Source organism: Pongo abelii, chromosome 6 (genome assembly GCF_028885655.2).
Source record: "Pongo abelii isolate AG06213 chromosome 6, NHGRI_mPonAbe1-v2.0_pri, whole genome shotgun sequence".
NCBI lineage: Eukaryota > Metazoa > Chordata > Mammalia > Primates > Hominidae > Pongo > Pongo abelii.
In genome coordinates, this window is record NC_071991.2 from 147,783,477 (window position 1) to 147,802,667 (window position 19,191).

Consider the following 19,191-nt stretch of genomic DNA (forward strand, 5'->3'; position numbering starts at 1 on the left):
AGCTTTAGATGGGGTTAGAGAGAAAAGATGCACCCAAAGATGTTTCCCAGCCGAAGAACTTGAAGGAAATCAAAATATTTCACCCCAAAAAATACTTCTTTGACACATTTCAAGGTGGCTGTTCAGAATGGCTGGAAATAGAAGAATAACCAAAAAGCTGTCTTTTTGTGGAGAGATTTGCATCTGTAGAGGAAATCGGCATTGATGTAGCCAGGCTTTCTCCAAGGCTGTCCCTTGTCTAGATCTAGGAAAGATTAACTGTGAGGCTGACACCTTTACAGATCTGAAGGAAACATTTACCCTCTGTTCTTTCTGAGGGCTGCTACCTGTGAGGTGTCATCTACCTAACAAGACTCCCTTTGCCAACCAGGCCTCCTCTTCCCTCCCTTCCATAACCTGTCTTGCCACTATCTGAGTCCCCATATTTGTATAAACTCAAGATGGTGGATAAGCTTCTGTATCCCATTGAGGGGTTGGGGTAATCACTCTGTGGTTCTCTCTCATGCATGTTAATAAATATTTCCTGTTAAAGCTGAGGCAGGAGGATTGCTTGAGCCCAGGAGTTCAAAGGTGCAGTGAGCTATGATCACGAAACTGTACTTCAGCCTCTCTGGACAGAGCAAGACCTTGTCTCTAAAATATAAATAAATCAATTTATTCTATTAATCTGCCTTTCATCAGCTGATTTTTCAGCAAACCTTCAGAAGGCAAAGGGGAAGTTTCACCTTGGCCCCCACAGACCCATGCTGGGGGCCGTCCTGAGGATGGGTGAGGAGAGAAATCTTCCAGGACAAGGTAGGACTTGAGCTCAGCAAAGCGGGAAACTCATCCTGACTTTGGTGGGGGCTGGGGGGAAAGTTGCATCAGGCCTGTTGCAGGGGAGGTGAGGCAGTTGAGGTGGGGAGGTAGGTTGGGAGCAGGGTGGTGGGAGTTAGTGAGGGAGGAGCCAGTCTGGCTGTACTTAAATGGCCACACAAAATTCACTTTGGGTGTAGGTATGTGAGGTGCACCCCAAAGAGGTGGACAGTCCTACTGCAGAGCACTCATAGGTGTGGACGTGTGAAAGGACTACTTAGGGCATATTCATGAGCTCAGCTCCAGGTAACATGTCCCAATCCAGAGGAGCAACAATAGGACTTTACTATTTAGTGATGGTGAATGATCTCCTGGTCATCACAGCTAAAAAAGTAGACTCACATATCCAGTTGTTCCAAGCTTAGTTTTCCAATAACTGAACTGAGTACCAAAAAACATTGTCCTTTAATATTTGCAACCACATTGACAAAAATAGTTATTTCTTTTAGAAGAAGTGATTTGACTTTGAAGCAAGAGCATATCAGTTGCAAAACGACACCTATTCGAGTTAAGTACATTTGCCAACTTGTGTCAATTTGGTACCATTAACATAAATTCAAAAATGATATTGCATAAATTCAAAAGCCACTCTAAATTTATCAATATCAAGAATTCTTCACATTTTTCTTGAAATTTTGCCAATTTACATAATGCTGTATATTATAATTAAAACCTCTGTATGTTGATTCTTGTGACAAAAGTATGTAAATTGTAATTATTTGTCACTATTATGAAAATATTTAATTTGAAATGCTTATATTTGTCTGGCTAGGTCACAGATGAGGTTTCCTTTCCTTGGATATTCAAATTTAGCCCATTTATATGTAGTGTGGTATTGGTGAGAAAACACTGACTTTTTTATTTTTAATTATTGAATATTTGGGTTGAGAGTAGTGACTCATGCCTGTAATCCTAGCACTTTGGGAGTCCAAGGTGGGTGGATCACTGAACCCAGGAGTTCAAGACCAGCCTGGGCAACATAGAGAGAGGCTATCTTTACAAAAAAAAAAAAAAAAGTTTAATTAGCTGAGTGTGGTGGCAAAAGTCTGTGGTCCTAGCTACTCAGGAGGCTGGGGGGTGGGGATGATCACTTGAGCCTGGGAAGTCAAGGTTGCAGTGAGCTATGATCATGCCACTACATGACCCTCCCACCTCAGCCTCCCAGTGTTGGGATTATAGGCTCGAGCCACCACTCTCAGCCTTGGCCACAGAACAAGACCTTGTCCCCAAAACAAATAATAATAATACTTATTATTGTATATTTGGTAATCATGGCTTCTGTCTCAAGAAAATCTTGGAGTTAGTTAAAAGTACAGTAAATCTTAGGAAAACTCTTCCACAACCCTGACAATGAGCTTTGGTAAAGAAAAGATCATTAAATTCATTGTCTTTCATTGCTTTCAACAGTTCCATAAAACCAGCAATGATTCATAGCATTTCCACTTAAATACTGAATTAGTTTTAATGGCTGTAGCCATGAGACTTGCATAGAATAAATTTCAGAAAACTGAGCAAAAATATCTTCAATATGTACCCTAAAGTGAAATGAAGCAACATTGGAAGCATCAATCTCTTGTTTTAGCATTCCAATAAATACCTCAGTCACACCAGCCACATGGCAAGTGTTCCTAAACCTGTGGCTGGTGGCTACCATATTGGATAGTGCAGGCGGAGCATGTGTTACCAATTATGTGAGTAAAAACTAAAACTAAGAATGGACAAATTTATGTGTTTGTAAATGCATGGAATATTTCTAGAAGGGAAAAACAAGAAGCTTGTAACAGTGTTTGCCTATGAGGAGAGGATCTCTCCAGTTGGGGAAAACAGAGGCAGGAAAACTGTACTCCCTTTGTACTTTTAAATTTTTATAACTTGTGGATAATTTGTCTATTAAAATATAAAAATAACTTTTAAAACTATTTTTTGAGACAGGGTCTTGCTCTGTTGTTCAAGCTGGAGAGCAGTGGCGCAATCATGGCTCACTGCAGCCTCAACCTCCTGTGCTCAAGCAATCCTCCCACCTCAGCCTCCCAAGTAGCTTGGACCACAGGTGCATGCCATCATCCTAGGCTAATTTTTGTATTTTTTTCTAGAGACAGGATTTTGTCACATTGCCCAGGATGGTCTCAAACTCCTGGGTTCAGCAATCCACCCACCTTGGACTCTCAAAGTGCTGAAATTACAGGCTTGAGCCACTGTGCCTGGCCTTAATACTTTTAAAATCAGAAAACAAAGCAATAGCTTTTCTTTTGTCTTCTTTTCTTTTCTCTTTTTTTGAGACAAAGTCTTATTCTGTTGCCCAGGCTGGAGTGCAATGGCATAATCAGAGCTCACTGCAGCCTCCATCTTCTAGGCTCAATTGATCTTCCTGCCTCAGCCTCCCAGTAGCTAGAACTACAGGACCACCTCACCCAGCTAGTTTTTATTATTATTATTATTATTTTCAGGAGAGAGGAGGTCTCGTTATGTTGCCCAGGCTGGTCTTGAACTTCTGAGCTCAAGTGATCCTCCTACCTTGCCCTTCCAAACTGCTGAGATTACAGGTGTGAGCCACCATGCCTGGTCCCAGTAGCATTTCTGAAAGCTTACTCTGGCTGCTGTGTGGAGAGTGGATAAAAGGGAATAAATCTCAGCAGGAGACAATTGTGATTGTCCAGGTGAGAGATGAATGTGGCAGGGACAAAACTGGAGGCAGTGAAGATGGGAAAACAAAGTCCAGAAATACCTCAGAACTAAAGCACCAGGGTTTGGTGATTGATAAGATGTTGGGGTCGAGGTCAACAGAGAGGGGTGAATCCCAGGTTTCTGGCTTGAACAGCTGTAGACATGGTTTTGATCCTCAGGGAGAGAGAGACTCAGGAGGGCAGTGAGGAGAGAAGTGTGAGGTGTCTGTGGAACATGCCAGTGGAGATGTTGACTGAACAGGGCTGGTGGAGCTCTGGCTGCAGATGGGAAATTGTGTTATCTGCATGCAGATCGACATCAGAGCAGAGATGAGATTGGGGATTGGAGCAGGAAGTAGCTGGCCCTGGCGGCAGGAGATTGAGGAGGGAAGAGGTTAGGACCTCACTGGGAGGGGATCCAACATGGAGTAAGAGGGGTGGGTGGATGAAGATGAGCCGGTAGGAGCTCTGGCAGGTCAGGAGCATGTGGTGTCACAGAGGTGGGGAAGGGGATGTTGGGAGGAGGAGGCAGGGCTGGCAGTGTGTGCCCAGAGGTTTAGGAAGATGATGCCAGAAAGCACTGGACCTAGTGAGGCCAGCGGTGACTTTAGCAAGAACTGTCTCAGTGTGGAGTGAGTGTAGAAGCACATGGAGGGCAGAGGGAAAGAAGGAAGAAGGTAGAGCTGGTAGGTCTGGGGAGAAGCCAGGGCCAGCGAGGGTGCTGTGGTTTCAATGTGCTCCCCAGAAAACATGTTTTGGAAACTCTTTTTTCCTTCCTTCCTTCCTTCCTTCATTCCTTCCCTCCCTCCCTCCCTCCTTCCCTCCTTCCCTCCTTCCCTCCTTCCTTCCTTCCCTCCTTCCCTCCTTCCTTCCTTCCTTCCTTCCTTCCTTTCTCTCTCCCTCCCTCCCTCCCTCTTTATTTTCTGGCAGAGTCTCACTCTGTGGCCCAGGCTGAAGTGCACTGGCGTGATCTTGGCTCACTGCAAACTCTGTCTCCCGGGTTCAAGTGATTCTCCTGCCTCAGCCTCTCGAGAAGCTGGGATTACAGGCACATGCCACCACACCCAGCTAATTTTGGTATTTTTAGTAGAGGTGGGGTTTCACCATGTTGGCCAGGCTGGTCTCAAACTCCTGGCCTCAAGCGATCCGCCTGCCTTGGCCTCCCAAAGTGCTGGGATTACAGGCATGAGCCAGTGTGCCTGGCCTATGTTTTGGAAACTTAATCCCCAGTGCAACAGTGTTGGGAGGTGGGGCCTAATGAGAGGTATTTAGATCATGAGGGCTCCCTGCTTATGTGTGGATTAATTCCATTATAAAGCTGTGGCTCATGCCTGTAATCCCAGCACTTTGGGAAGCTGAGGCAGGCAGATCTCTTGAGCCTAGGAGTTCAAGGCCAGCCTGGGCAACATGGTAAAACCCCATCTCTACAAAAAAAAAATACAAAAAAAAATTAGCTGGGCATAGTGGTAGTCCCAGCTACTTGGGGGGCTGAGGCAAGAGAATCCCTTGAACCTCAAGGAGGTTGAGGCTGTAGTGAGCTGCGATCACGCCACTGCACTCCAGCCTGGGTGACAAAGTGAGACCCTGTCTCAAAAATAAATAAATAAACAAATAAATAATAAAAGCGTTTGAGGCTGCAAGTTCAATCTCTTTCTCTGTCTTGCCCTCTTTTTGCCCTTACACCATGGGGTGATGCAGCAAGAAGGCCCTCACCAGATGTTGGACCCTCAGCCTTGGACTTCCCAGCCTCCAGAACCAAGAGAAATAAACTCCTGCTCATTACAAATTACCCAGTCTCAGGTATTCTGTTGTGGCAACTCAAATGGACAAAGACAGAGGTGTGTTGTACTTTGTCTTACTTAGAGAAGACAGGAATAATCAACAGGAAAGCAGATAGTAAGTGGGGCACTGCAGGGGAAAGCAGCAAACTGTAGGGTTGGATGCAGGCAGGCGTGTGCCACCCAGGGAGGTCTGGGGCAGCAGATTGGTGGTGAGGCCTGGGACTCTCCCCTTCAGAAGACTGACTGCTCATTCCTGTTCTTTGTTTTTCATTTTTCCCCCTTTCTTTTTGCAATCTGGAAAATGCCTTTCCTTTTGCTCATTTATCAAAGGTAAATTTCAGAACATAAAGAGGGATGCACAGCAAATTCTGTCCCATGGATTGTTCTGAAACTGACCATATGCTGCCGCTTCCATGTTTTGATGATGAGACTTCAGTCTTTGTTACCAGGAGCAAGCCCACAGCTTGTATGCAGAAACCATGGCTACCATCTACCATCTTTCAGGATGGTCCTGAAAAGACTTTGAAAAGTGACATTTTCTGATGTGAAATCTTGAGGTTCCACTTTTAATCACAGCATGTGATTGTTATATATGTCATTAACTTGATTATTTTAAAAGATATTAATAATAAAACTAAAATTTACCAAAAAATCCTACAACTTGTCAATAAAAGAAGCAAAATACTTTTTTCAAATAATTATTGGATCAATAAGAAGAAATAAACATGATCATAAACAAGAAATAAAACATGTTGCAGAATTGTTAAAAATAACAATAATGTAGCCAGGCATGGTGGTGGGCATCTGTAATCTCAGCTACTTGGGAGGCTGAGGCAGAAGAATCACTTGAACCTGGAAGGCGGAGGTTGCAGTGAGCTGAGATCACACCACTGCACTCCAGTCTGGGGGAAAGAGTGAAACTCTGTCTCAAACAAATAAACAAACAAACAAAGAAAATTAATGAAAACACTATATATTAGAACCCATGAGCTGTATTTTGAGAAGTACAATTAAATACCTTTCTTTTTACTAATGAAAGACAAAATGAAAGTAAGCTAATTGTTAACTAGTAAAACCACCAGTGAAACTTATGGAAAGGAAAAGGAAAGAACAAATAAAACTAAAAATGTAAATTAGAAAAGAGGAAATTCAGGAAATCCATTAATATATCACATTAGTCAGTCAAGGAGAGAAAACCCCATGTAATCATTGCCAAAGATGCTGAAAAAACCTTTGAGAAAATTTAATATCCTCTGCTAATTAAAAAATAAAAGCTTTTGATAAGATAGATTATGAGTACCTTCTTAACATGACTATATATAACATACTTAATGATGAAAAATAAACATTCTCATCAAATTCAGGATCAAGAAAAGGATGTCTTCTATTGCTATTATCATTTTACTTTTTTAACAAACACTAGCCAGTGTAATTGGGCAGACATGAAAAAATCAATGATTAAAAATTTCTTTTGAAAAATGGTGAGAAAAAGGCCGGGCGCGGTGGCTCACGCCTGTAATCCCAGCACCTTGGGAGGCCAAGGTGGGTGGATCATGAGGTCAGGAGATCGAGACCATCCTGGCTAATATGGTGAAACCCCGTCTCTACTAAAAATACAAAAAATTAGCCGGGCGTGGTGGCGGGTGCCTGTAGTCCCAGCTACTTGGGAGGATGAGGCAGGAGAATGGCGTGAACCCAGGGGGCAGAGCTTGCAGTGAGTCAAGATCGCGCCACTGCCCTCCAGCCTGGGAAACAGAGCAAGACTGTCTCAAAAAAAAAAAAAGAAAAATAGTGAGAAAAGTATCCTTATTTGCAAATGGTAGGACTGTATACCTTCCAAATCCAAGAGAACTAACAGGAATAAATCACTGGAAACAATAAAATAATAAGTGATAGGAAATGGGATTAATATACAAAATCAGTAGGTTTTCTAACAGGAATATATTCGGAAAAAAAAATATATATATATATATTTTGAGACAAGGTCTCATTCTGTTGCCCAGGCAGGAATGCAGTGAGATGCGTTCATGGCTCACTGCAGCCTCAACCTCCCAGGCTCAGGTGATCCTCCCACCTCAGCCTCCCAGATAGCTGGGACTACAGGTGTGCACCACCACGCCCAACTAATTTTTTTTTTTTTTTGTATTTTGTGCAGTGATGAAGTTTCACCATGTTGCCCAAGCTGGTCTCAAACTCCTGGGCTCAAATGATCTGCCTTCCGTGGCCTCCCAAAATGTTGGGGTTACAGGTGTGAGCCACTGTGCCTGGCTGAAAATATAGTTTTTTAAAACCCCATTTACAATAATAAAAAAAGGTTAAGTTCTTAGGAATGAACTTAGTAAAAAAATACAAAGACTATTTTTAAAAACTAACAACAACAAAAAGAATATTTAAAAACTTAACATAATATTAAGGTATATGAAAGAAACCTTGACTAAATAGATAGAATCAAATCATAAAATGTGGCCAGGTGCAGTGGCTCATACCTGTAATCCCAGCACTTTGGGAGGCTGAGACAGGAGAATTGCTTGAACCTGGCAGGCGCAGGTTGCGGTGAGCTGAGATCATGCCATTGCACTCCAGTCTGGGCAACAAGGCTGAAACTCCGTCTCAAAAGGAAAAAAAAAATCATAAAAATGTAAATCATTCCTAAACTAATATATACATTTAACAAGAAAAGTGGATCGCCTGAGGTGGGAGGTTGGAGACCAGCCTGACCAACATCGAGAAACCCTGTCTCTACTAAAAGTACAAAATTAGCCGGGCATGGTAGCCCATACCTGTAATCCCAGCTATTTGGGAGGCTGAGACAGGAGAATTGCTTGAACTTGGGAAGCGGAGATTGCGGTGAGCTGAGATCACGCCATGGCACTCCAGTCTGGGCAACAAGAGTGAAACTCTGTCTGAAAAGGAAAAAATAAAAAATAAAAATGTAAATCATTCCTAAACTAATATTTAAATTTAACAAGAAAAGACGATTGATTCTAACATTTATATGGAAAAATAAAGCAAGAATAAACAGAAGTATGAAGATAAAAATAATGTTGACCTCTTAGATGTTCAGATAGTCTATTTGATGTTAAAATGCATTAATAATCTAAAATGAAAAGAGTGATATTAGCAAATGAATAGACAAAAAAATGGAACAGAATAGAAACCTCAGGCATAAATCCAAATACATATGGGAATTTAATATATGTATTAAATAAAGGTGGCATTTCAAATCTTTAGGAAAAAGATGCATTAGCCAATAAATGGTGTTGGAATATATAGCTAGCCTTGTGGAGGAAAATGATTAATGTTGGTTCCTGCCTCGCTTTTTACACTATAATAAATTCCAGATGAATGAAATTAAATGTACCAGATGACAACTTGAGGATTTTATTCATTTGTTTGCTCAATAACTTCTTACTGGGGAAGTATAATACAAAACCCAATGCCATCAGAGAAAAGATTGATGAATTTGACTTCATGACTATCAAACGTTTCTCCATGATTAAAAAAAAAAAATCAGTGTAGGCTGGGCATGGTGGCTTACACCTGTAATTACAGCACTTTTGGAGATAGGTGGGGGGGATGGCTTGAGCCCAGAAGTTAAGGCTGTTGTGTGCTATGACCGCCCCTGTGAATAGCTGCTGCACTCTAGCCTGGGCAATATAGCGAGACTCCATCTCTAAAAAATAAAAAGATAAAGAAAGGAAGATATAAAGCCACGTATGCAATGTGCTATGTTTCAATTTGTGTAAAAAATAGGAATGTACTCACATGCTTACACATCGCATTGAGTAATTCTGGAAAGATTTACAAGGAACTTGCAAGAACAGCAGACTCTAGCGAAGCTAACTGGAGGACTACAGGGAGGAGGAAACTTTCATGTCCTTTTTTTCTCTTTTTAAAATAGACTTTATTTTTTACTGCTGTTTTAAGTTTACGAATAAACTGCACAAAGTACAGAGGGTTCCCCGTACCCCCGCTGCCCTCCCAGTTTCTCTTATTATTAACATTTTGCATTAGTTTGGTAAATTTTTTAAAATTGATGAACCAATATTGATAGATTATTATTACCTGAAGTACAGTTTACATTAGAGTTTGGTCCCTGTAGCACATTCCACAGTGAGGTGTATCCACCATTACAGTATCATAGGAAATGATTTCACCCTCTAAAAATCCTCTGTGCTCCACCTATTCATCCCTGTTTGTCCCCAAAACCATGGCAAATACTGGTCTTTTTACTGTTTCCGTAGTTTTTCCTTTCCCAGAATGTCTTATCATTGAAATTATTTTTTACTTCCTTTTGAAATGCTTGAATTTTTTTTTTTGTTTGTTTTGTTTTGGTTTTTGAGATGGAGTCTCGCTCTGTCACCCAGGCTGGAGTGCCGTGACACCATCTCACTGCAAGCTCTGCCTCCCGGATTCACGCCATTCCCCTTCCTCATCCTCCCGACTAGCTGGGACTACAGGTGCCTGCCACCACGCCTGGCTAATTTTTTTGTATCTTTTAGTAGAGACAGGGTTTCACCATGTTAGCCAGATGGTCTCGATCTCCTGACCTCATGATCCGCCCGCCTTGGCCTCTCAAAGTGCTGGGATTACAGGCGTGAGCCACCGCACCCGGCCGAGTTTTTTTGTTTTTTGTTTTTAACATGTGTGTATGTTAATTTAATAAAAATTAATTTTTATTTTCATCAAAGGAATACATGCTCACGTTTGCATGTCTGAAAATATCTTTATTCTACCTTACATTTAAATTATAGCCTTTGTCGGGTGTGGGGGCTCACGCTTGTAATCCCAGCACTTTGGGAGGCTGAGGCAAGTGGATCACTTGAGGTCAGAAGTTCAAGACCAGCCTGGCCAACATCATGAAACCCTGTTTCTACTAAAAATACAAAAATTAGCCAGGCATGGTGGCGCACACCTGTAATCCCAGATACTTGGGAGGCTGAGGCAGGAGAATCGCTTGAACCTGGGAGGCAGATGTTGCAGTGAGCTGAGACTGTGCCACACTGCACTCCAGCCTGGGTGACAGGGTGAAACTCCGTCTCGAAAAAAAAATACATGTATATATATATATATTTGTATGTATCCTTCGTGGGTAAGATTCTAGGTTGAAAAATCATCTTCCCTTGGGATTTTGCCAGCTGTACTGTCTTCCAGCATCCGGGGCTGCTGGAGGGAAGTCAGGTGTTCTGATTCCTGGCCCTTTGATTGTGAGGGGTCTGTCGGGACATTGTCCCATGCTGTTCCTCATCTCAGCAACCGTGGGCTTCCTCAGTTTGCACTCTCCTGCTCCCTAGCTCCAGGATGTATTTCTATGTTATTTCATTGACAGTTTCTCAGTTAGCACTTTCATGTTCTCTAGCTGGAGGATATATCTTTACGTTATTTCATTGACAATCTCCTTCTCTCCATTTTCTCTTTCTAGAATTCTTTTTTTTTTTTTTTTTGAGAGGGAGTCTTTCTCTGTTGCCCAGGCTGGAGTGCAGTGACATGATCTTGGCTCACTGCAAGCTCCGCCTCGTGGGTTCAAGTGATTCTTGTGCCTCAGCCTCTCAAGTAGCTGGGATTACAGGCCTGCACCACCATGCCTGGCTAATTTTTGTATTTTTAGTAGAGATGGGGTTTCACTGTGTTGGCCAGGCTGGTCTCGAACTCCTGACCTCAGGTGATCCACACGTCTCGGCCTCCCAAAGGGCTGGGATTACAGGTGTGAGCCACCGCGCCTGGCCTAGTTCTTTCCTTTTTAAAAGCTTATTCCTAGTTTTAAAATACCATCGTATAGATATAGGATTTCTTTTTTAAAGTTCCATTCATCTCCTTATTTCAGCTGTGGTTTTGGTCTCTCACGTTGGAATCATTCCTAAAAAGCCTGATTGAAAGCTTCATAGGAAGGTGGGGCCCTGTTAACTGGTGGGCTGTGTTGTAGGGTGATCAAGCAGCGAGGCTGATTTTTTGTTTATTTAAATGATCCCAAATGCCGGTATTACCTGCATGTCTTTTCTTTGGGCCTATACAGTCTTTCCAAAAAAGAATCCTCAGAGCTTTTGTCACCACCAGGCTGTTTGTATTCTGGAGGCCAAGTGGGGTCAGGAGGCTGAGAGCCACCATTTAGCACAGAGACTTTGACTTTACTTCCCTGTATGAGCCTTTCGCCCTTACCTGTTCCATCCCTGCAGAGTACATTCTGGCCTCCTGCAGTGGTGGAGCATTTGAGGGGGCATTCTCCAGTGTCCCCAGCTTCATTCTGTCTGTCCTGCACCTTGTGTCTCTTGGTTCAGAGCCTTTTCAGGGTTCAATCAATTCAATTCTCTTACCCCCCGCTGCACCCCACTGCAGGGACTCTGCTCTGCTCAGTCCGTTACCACTATTGCTTCCCCACCATCTTTCTCCTTGTGAATTTATACGTTTTTATTCCTTTGCTGTTGTCTTAATGGGGCTTTAGGAGAGTTAAAAGAAAAACTTGGCCAGGCACCGTGGCTCGCACTGCAATCCCAACACTTTGGGAGTCCAAGGTGGGAGACCACTCTGGGCGACATAGTGAGACCCCATCTCTACAAAAAATTTTCAGGCCGGGCACGGTGGCTCACACCTGTAATCCCAGCACTTTGGGAGGCCAAGGCGGGTGGATCATGAGATCAGGAGTTCAAGACCAGCCTGGCCAACATGATGAAACCCTGTCTCTACTAAAAGTAAAAAAAATTAGCCTGGTGCGGTGGCACGTGCCTGTAATCCCAGCTACTGGGGAGGCTGAGGCAGGAGAATCGCTTGAACCCAAGGCGGAGGTTGCAGTGAGCTGAGACCACACCACTGCACTCCAGCCTGGGTGACAGAGCGAGACTCTGTCTCAAAACAAATTTTTTTTTTTCAAAACTAGCTGAGCGTGGTGGTGCATGCTTGTAGTCCCAGCTACTCAGGAGGCTGAGGTGGGAGGATCACTTAAGGTCAGGAGATTGAGGCTGCAGTGAGCTGTGATCACACCACTGCACTTCAGCCTGGGCAGCAAAGCGAAACCCCATCTCAAAAAAAAAAAAAAAAAAAAAAAAAAAAAAAAAAAGGAAAGAAGGGAAGCCTTAGATAAATTAAATTTAACAGAGCTAACTGAGCAAAGAACAATTTGTGAATCCAGTGGCCCCTGAACCAGAAGAATAGGTTCAGAGAGACTGGAGCTGCCATGTGGCCAAAGAAGATTTATGGACAGAAAAAGGAAAGTGACAGAAAGAAAACAGAAGTGAGGTACAGAAGCAGCCAGATTGGTTGCAGCTTCGAGTTTGCCTCATTTGAACCTGGTTTGAACAGTTGGTTGCCTTTGATTGGCTGAAACTTGGTGTTTGGCACAAGAGTAGGTTATTTGTTTACACATCCAGTTAGCTCACTGTTCACTAGGGAGGAGAAACCTTTAGGCCAAACTTAAAACACATAAGGAGGCAGCTTTGGGCTAAACTTAATGATTTTCCCTTTTTAGTCAACGTCTCAAAACTTTAGGCATCAATGTCACCCTGTCACCATCATAAATGCACTTATTTGGTCCCAAATCCTACTGGGAAATAGTAGAACAGTAGGTTTTCTAAGGTGAGTAAAAGTGAGAGTATAGGGGACCTCCTTGTGCTGGAATCTCCTGTTTACAATAGAAAAACAAAACCTGGTCTGTCTTAGGAACTATCTGCTTCCTTGAAGTTTCAGTTTGATTATGTCACATTTATCATGAACGACCCCGTTTTGGTGTGGTCTGTTGAGGCCTAGCACACAAGCTGAGTCCACCACGGCAAATGCGACAGGAGTGGGTGGGGATAAACATATGTATCTAATCCACCATGTTTAACCAGAGTCTATGAGTTCCTTAGAAAGACAAATTACTACATTTATGTATATATATATATATGCACACACACAATTTTTGGGGGGAGGACATAATTTAGCCCATAACTATATCCTTCCCAAATTCATATGTTTAAATCCAGCTATGGTCTGTGTCCTCTAAAGTTCATGTGTTGGAAATTTAATTTCCAATGCAACTGTGTTGGGAATTAGGGCCTAATGGGAGTGGTTTAGGTCATAAGGACTCTGCCCTCATGAATGGATGAACACTGCTATAAACAGGGCTTGTGGCTCACACCTATAATCCCAGCCGAGGCGGGAGTATTACTTGAAACCAGGAGTTCGAGACCAGCCTCAGCAACACAGTAAGACCTCCATCTCTGAAAAAAAAAAAGCTTAGCTGGGCATAGTGGTGCATGCTACTTGGGAGGCTGAGGCAGGAGGATTCCAGCCCATGAGTTGGAGGCTACAGTGAGCTATGATTGCACCACTGCACCCCAGCCTATGATTGCACCACTGTACCCCAGGGCAAGGCAAGTGAGACCCTGTCTCAAAAAAACAAAACAAAACAAACAAACAAAAAAACCAACAAAAAACACTACCACTAGATGGAGATGCTGAGCACAACCCATGTCCATTGCTCTTTAAACTTAGGGGGTTCTATAGTTTTTCAAGTAACAATGCTGTGGAATTATTTTTCTTACCTACTTCCATCATCCCGTGTTGATTTGTGGTTTCATCCTCAGAACTTCTTGGCTGGTACTGAGTTATCACGATTGATTCACATTAGTGTCACTAAAGTTGGTATACAATCTTCCACTTTAAAAAATATTAAAAAGTAAAAAGAACTTCTCCTAATTTCATTCTAACCAGAAATCATGCCAATTTGTTGCACTGGTTTTATATGCCATGTGCCTATTTGTTAGAACCATAAACCAGCTCAGGTCATAGAAAATGAGTGGCATCTTAGCCAGTGGAAGGCACTTAGGGTAGTTTAGATGCTGTGAAATTAAATGCTTTTCAAGTGTTCTTTGTAAAATTAATTTTAATGTATTTTGAATATATCAATAATATATTGTATATTATATTACACATAATATAGTACATTTAATAGTATACTAAGATTTAGTATATTAAAATTTAATTTTAGTATATTATTTATAGAATGTAGTAATTTAATAGAACATTATTATGTAGTAAACATGTGACATTGTTTTAATTTCTAATAATTTCCAAAAATAAACCTTCTTAAATCCCGTTAAGAAGATATTCTCTTCTCCTGTTTTAAGAAAGTGAAGGCAACCCAGTTAGGAGGCATCTGGGACTTTCCTGGCCAACTCTGAAGGCATCAAGTTGAACCATGACCCAGATTCAGTCTTGGAAGCAGATGAGAGGGTAAAGAGTTGAAGCCAGGTCTACACGCTGATTCCTCCAAGTCACCGAGTGGTTTCATGTGAAAGGGGTCTGGGCAGGAGTGAGCTGAGGTTAGCGGTGGTATTTCAGTGATTTGGCAAATGTGCACAGATGGCTCATAAACCGCCCCACATGCCACCTACAGGAAACTACCGCTTGACAATACGCCTGCTTCTGCCGCATCACAGACTTAGCAGAGTCTGTTCAGAATCTCCTTGCATTTCCAAATCAAGCTTGGATGTTAGCAGATATTAAACTCAAGAACAGGTACACCTGGGCTCTAAATTCATCTTCTGACTTAAGTTGAAGATAAAACCTGATACCAGTTTGGAGGAGAAAGAGACACAGTATTGTAATCATAAATGAGATTTGACCTTAAAACAGTAACAGAGCAAATTTCTAATTAAAGTGGAGCATGTCCTGTCTTGACTGAGGCACCAAGACGATTTGTTGCAGATTGTTGTTGGCAGTGTGCAGTCCCCAAGACCAAATCACCAACAGGCACAGTGCTAAGAGTGGTCAGCAAGGAGCGGAGCGCCTTCCTCTCACCAGCAGGTGACTCACCATGTCATGTCCTCCTTGGCGTAAGAGGTGCCCTAAAGGTTCTTGCGTTCCAGTTATCCTAACTGGAATACTGTTCCTGAAAAAAGAGTATATTTAAGGCCCTGCTACCTATAATCAATCCTTCCAGGAAGAGAATTATAAACAACCTTTCTTCCAAGTTTTTGTTCTTTGCCTCACTTATATGCTGATTTAAATCGTTCTCTAAGAAAAGGTGGTATTTCCTCTCACTGCAGGTTCTACCAGACCCTCATCACCTGCTTGCCAAGCAGCAGCCAAGGGAAAACAGTTTGAAATTTACTGCTAACAATTGGTTCACATACATACCGGGTACGGGGGACTCTTGCCTGTAGTCCCAGCTACTCAGGAGGCTGAGGCTGGAGGAATGCTTGAGTCCAGGAGTTCAAGTCCAGCCCAGGTAACATTGTGAGACGCTGTCTCTTAAAAAAAAAAAAAAAAAAAAAAAATTGGTTCCCACTGCTGTATAATGCATTGGCAGTTCAGTGTGGTCTAATCAAATTAGCTTAACCATGGGATTGCGCTTACATTTGCTCATTCATTTTAACCACAAACACTTACTGAATATGTACCACGGGCCAGACACCTTTCTAGAGACTGGCTATATTGTGGTGAAAATACAGGCCAAATCCCTGCCTTCGTGTGGCTTCTATTGTGGTGGGAACTAGACAAAAACTATCCAAGTGAATAAATGAATCAGTAATTTCAGGTAGCTGAGAATGCCATGAACAATATAGCTGAGTAGGGGCTGGAAGGTGATGGGGTAGGCGAAGGGGCTTCGTAGGCTCAAAAAAGGGCCCCAAAGAGCCCCAAAGATATCCAGGTCCTAATCTCTGGAACCTGTGAATATGACCCTGCATGGCAAAAGGCACTTTGCACATGTGATTAAGCTAAGAATTTTGAGGTGTGGATATTACGGTGGGGAAATACAATTAAAAACAAAATGTCCTGTTAACCCAGAAAACCTCTCCACAAAAACAGAAGAGATATAAAGGTTTTATTCTTGAATAACCATTAAACCAGAGTGAGATGCACATCACAGGAAACCCACTAGGAGACGGCAAAGACAAAAAGAAACTTCACTCTTTTATACAGCCACCCACCACACACACACACGGAACCCACCACACACATACACAACCCACACACACACACGCAACCCACCACACACACACAATCCACCACACACCAACACACACAGCCCACCACACACACACAGCCACCCACCACACACACACACGCAACCCACCACACACACACGCAACCCACCACACACACACACACAACCCACCATACACACACAATCCACCACATACACACAACCCACCACACACACAACCCACCACACACACACCACACACACAACCCCCCACACACAACCCACCACACACACACACCACACACACACACAACACACCGCACACACAACCCACCACACACACAACCCACCACACACACACAACCCATCACACACAACCCACCACACACACAACCCACCACACACACACAACCCACCACACACACCCACCACACACACACAACCCACCACACACACCACACACACAACCCACCACACACACACCACACACACACAACCCACCAAACACAACACAACCCACCACACACACACAACCCACCACTCACACACACCACACACACACACAACTCACCACACACACAGCCCACCACACACACACAATCCACCACACACACAACGCACTACACACACACAACCCACCACACACACAACCCACCACACACACAATCCACCAAACACACACAACCCACCACACACACAACCCACCACACACAACCCACCACACACACACAATCCACCACATACAACCCACCACACACACACAACCCACCACACACACAAAATCCACCGCACACACACAAAATCCACCACACATACACAACCCCCCCCACACACAGCCCACCACACACACACAACCCACCACACACAAACCCACCACACACACAACACACCACACACACAATCCACCATACACACACAACACACACACACACAACCCACCACACACACACAACCCACCACACACAATCCACCATAAACACACAACACAAACACACAACCCACCACACACACACAATCCACCACACACACAATCCACCACACACACAATCCACCACACACACACACAACTCACCACACACAACACACCACACACACACAACCCACCACAAACACACCACACACACAACCCACCACACACACACAACCCACCACACACAAACACACCACAAACACAACCCACCATACACACACACCACACACACACAACCCACCACACACAAAATCCACCACACACACACAATCCACCACACACAACCCATCACACACACACAACCCATCACACACACACACAACCCACCACACACACACCCCACCACAAACACACAGAATCCACCACACACACACAACCCACCACACACACACAACCCATCTCACACACACACACACACACAAACAACACACACAATCCACCACACACACAAACACACACAATCCATCACACACACAAACACCACACACACACAACCCACCACACACATACACAAACACACAACCCACCACATACACTCCACACACACACAATCCACCACACACACACAACCCACTACACACAAACACCACACACACACACAGCCCACCACACACACAAACATCACACACACAAAAATAAGTGACTCACCCTCAGTGAGCAGACTGGACAATGCCATTTGTCACGCTTAGTTCATTCTAAATTCACTTGGTAATTGGGATAACCACTTGTGTTTACTAATTGCCTTTATCCAAAGGAAAAATAAACTCTTATCTTATGATAGAGGATAATATTACAATTTAGAGCCAAAGTTAGGAGACTAACCCTCTCCCTCCCATGGAGACTGGGAGATAGGGACACTGTCTTCCTTGACATTTACATTTCATATACATATACACACACACACATATGTGTATGTATATATTTTAGAGACAGGGTCATATTCTGTTGCTTAGGCTACAGTGTAGTGACACAATTATGGCTCTCTGTAACCTCAAACTTCTGGGCTTAAGCGATCCTCCCACCTAAGTCTCCTGAGTAGCTGGGATTATAGGTGTGCACCACCATGCCTGGTTACTTTTTTTATTTTTATCTTTTGTAGAGACGAAGTCTCACTGTGTTGCCCAGGCTGGTCTTGACCTCCTGGCTTTAAGCAATCCTCCCATCTCAGCCTCTCAAAGTACTGGGATTATTGATGTTTGCATTTCAAAGAGCTAGCTCTCAGGTCCTTGAGAAGAACAGTTCTGAGTTGTAAAGCTGCCAAATGGTTTTTTCTTCGCTTTTAAAAATATTTATGTACATCTCTGCCCAGTGTGGTGGCTGACGCCTATAATCCCAGCATTTTGGGAGGTCAAGGCAGGAGGATCACTTGAAGCCAGGAGTTTGAGACCATCCTAGGCAACATAACGAGACCTTGTCTCTACAAATTTTTTTTTAAAAATTAGGCAGGTGTGGTGGTGCATGCTTGTAGTCCCAGCCACTTGGGAGGCTGAAGCAGAAGAACCACTTGAACCCAGGAGTTTGAGGCTGCAGTGAGCATCACTGTACTCCAGTATGGGTGACAGAGTAAGACTCTGCCTCTAAAAAATAATAAAAATATAAAATAAAATAAAATAAAATAAAAGATTTGCATATATCTCACATGGGCAGAGGAAAATTCACAATCACAAGCTTTCTAATGTAAATGTGCTAAGAAAAGGGGGTGTTGGTGAGGAGCATCTCTGCCTTTTTTCACCAGGGAGAAAGAAAACTTATTTTTCTTCTTTTTGGTTTGTATTTGCTTTTACAATTCTCCTGGCTATCTGGGTAATTACATGTGTCTTTGTGTTGGCGGGGGTGCAGGGGGAAATTCAGCTGCAGCACAGGCTGGCAAAGTGACAAGTGTAACAAGATGCTGCGCTGCGGGCTTGGGAGACAGAGGGAGGGGCCTCGAGCCCAGCAATGCCAGGGAAGCAGCTCTTCCAGCCAGAAAAGGCAAGGAAGGATTCTCCCCTAGAGACTTTGGAGGGAATGGGGCCCTGC